Source organism: Nannospalax galili, unplaced genomic scaffold (genome assembly GCF_000622305.1).
Source record: "Nannospalax galili isolate Female #2095 unplaced genomic scaffold, S.galili_v1.0 scaffold1250, whole genome shotgun sequence".
Lineage (NCBI taxonomy): Eukaryota > Metazoa > Chordata > Mammalia > Rodentia > Spalacidae > Nannospalax > Nannospalax galili.
In genome coordinates, this window is record NW_008328704.1 from 302,462 (window position 1) to 304,926 (window position 2,465).

General features: G+C 56.2%; 1 pseudogene; it reads right to left on the reverse strand.

Moving 5' to 3' along the window:
• Positions 1-1,175, reverse strand: part of LOC103730079 — a 9,022-nt pseudogene extending 7,847 nt beyond the window's left edge.
• Between the last annotated feature and the right edge of the window lie 1,290 nt (positions 1,176-2,465).

Sequence of the window (2,465 nt, forward strand, 5' to 3'; positions counted from 1 at the left end):
GACGATGGTTTGGTCGAATTCCCGGGTCTCAGCACCAGTTGTCCCCGACGCGCTATCGTCTCGCCAGCAAGAACGACGCGGCACACTCAGGATCCTTCTGCAGAAAAGCTTTAATGCATCTTGAGAGGGAGAGCATAAGCTTACAGGGCGAAGACCCCGAATGTCGGAAACCCAGCCCTTATATAGGTTAGTAAGCCCGTCTTGGACGTGGCAACTCTTGATTGGTCGCAAACTCATCAGCCCATATCACGCCACGAGGTAGGCAGAGACTAGAAGGTGGAAAATTACTTCGGGCATGCGTACTGACTTATTTACTGCTCAGCATGAACCGGATGTGAGCGCCATCTTGTAATGGCGTCTGCAGGGACGGCAGGCGGCTCCCCACAACTACCCACCTGTCAATGACATCCTTGGTAGACTCTATGAAGGGCTGCACCAGGACCACGGCAGCATTGTTCGCCAGCAGGTCCACAGATTTGACACCCCCCAGTGCCTTCTCTGTGGCCTCCCAGTCACCCAGGTCCACACATATGGGTTCTATCCCAGGACACTGTGGGAAACATTGTGTGTGTCCTGAGACATTGTCCCACAGGCCTCTGAGGTCTCCCTGAGGGTGGGGAGCAGGCCCGGGCTGGGCAGGGCTGTGTGTCTCACCTTTTTGGCGAGGCTGAGCAGGTCAGAGTTGGTGCGGCTCACGGCCACCACTTTGGCTCCTGAGGCATGAAGGCCCTTCACGGTGCCCCATCTAATCCCTGCAAGGAGGGGGCGTGGTGGGAAGAGGGCCTGTAGGCCTGGTCAGAGCCAGGGTCAGGGCAACGTGAGAATAAGGCCCCAGCTCCTACTGGGCCTAAGGGAAGGTTGTTTCTGGCCCCCATTTGCCTAGCCTGGATCTAGTGGCTAGATCCTTGAGTCAAGGTATGCTCATCCCACAGGGGGTACTGTGGTGGACATGTGGGGCTTGCATCCTTTTCCGGTGGGGGGGGTCTCCAGTCAGGGGACAGGACCAGCACCTTAGCCCTGGGCAAGGTGGTGGGGCGCTAAGTGGTGACACAGTCACCCTTGCCTCCCTTTACTGTTGAGACTGCTCCCCTCCACTGCCGTGGGATTCCCCCTGCTCACACTCACCTTTCCCTGCCCGTCACCGGGGCCTTCATGCCACTGAAATTCAGCTTCATGCTGACACCAGGAATGTCTGCCTGCGGCAAAGGAAGAACTGAGGTTGTGACTGGCCCGCAGGGTGCATCTAGAAAGAGAATGCCCTAGCCATGACGGTATGACCCACTCCCTCCAGAGTGGCCCTCCTCTCTCCTAAACGGCCAACCAGCTGCTCGTGCCGGGACCCGAAAAACTGAAAATGTGCCCATCTGTGTGCCTGGGGGCCGAGGGATAGGCGTGTGGGGGGCTGACAGCTGATTAAAGGAGGAAGGTCTTGGGGTCTAGTGTTAAATCTTGAACAAACCATTGAGCCACACCCTTAGCCTAGGAGTGTGGGAGGCTCTCCCTCTCTTTGTGGGTCGTTGGCCACCGGCCCACGAGGGCAGGGAGAGCAGAAGCGGCGAACGGGGTCAGGACGGCCAGTGAGCGCTGACGGAAGACAGCCCTTCCGGGGAGACTGGTCGCAGGCGCAGTGAAACAGCAGTGATACAGCTCCAGACAGTGAAACAGCTCTGTTTATTAGTGGGAGAACGAGAGAATTTATAGTATGGAGGCAGCAGCCAATGCCTCAGCTGATAGGTGCTCATAGTATGCTTTATTTACATGTGGCAGTGGGCTCCTATCGTCTGACTATCAGGCAATGCCTGATTATCATATAGAAAAAACCTGGGGGTAGTTTTTACTCCAGGTAACTATGCCAAAGGTCATGTTTTTAGATAAGGTCAGGCATCCGTGCTTGGTGGCACTTTCCAGGTGAGCCAGGGAGAGAGCAGGAGGCCCCCTGCTGAAAAGGGGAGTCCTTCCATTTGGCGCCGAGCCCCTCAGGGCTATCCAGACATGGAGATCTGCAACCCTAACAGCAGGGTTTCCCAACATAGGAGAATGGAAAATATTTCATTTCTGATCAGAAGTGTTAATAGCACTGCAACTGTTTCTACTGGAAGAGAAGCTGAGCTTCCCAGTCATTTGACTGAGGGGCCAGGGCAGCCGTGCCCATGGGCATGGGAGTGGTCAGCCACAGAGCTGAAGAACCCTGGATAGATGCTCTGGTCCTGGGTTAGGGGAAGACAGCAGGGGACAAGGAGAGTGAAGCAGGCTAGGATGCCTGCTTGGCCCATGCACACCCAACCCCAACCCCACCGTGACTGAAGTCTGGACAGTGAAGTCTGGACAGTGAACGCCGGAGTCCTCCGTACCTGGTCCTCTCCGGAGCTCCTGTCCTGCTTCTACCCAGCCCAGGACTCTACCCCTGGTGACTACCCTAAGGCACTCTGCACTCTGAGTTGGGACTTTCGTAAACCTAAATGGGT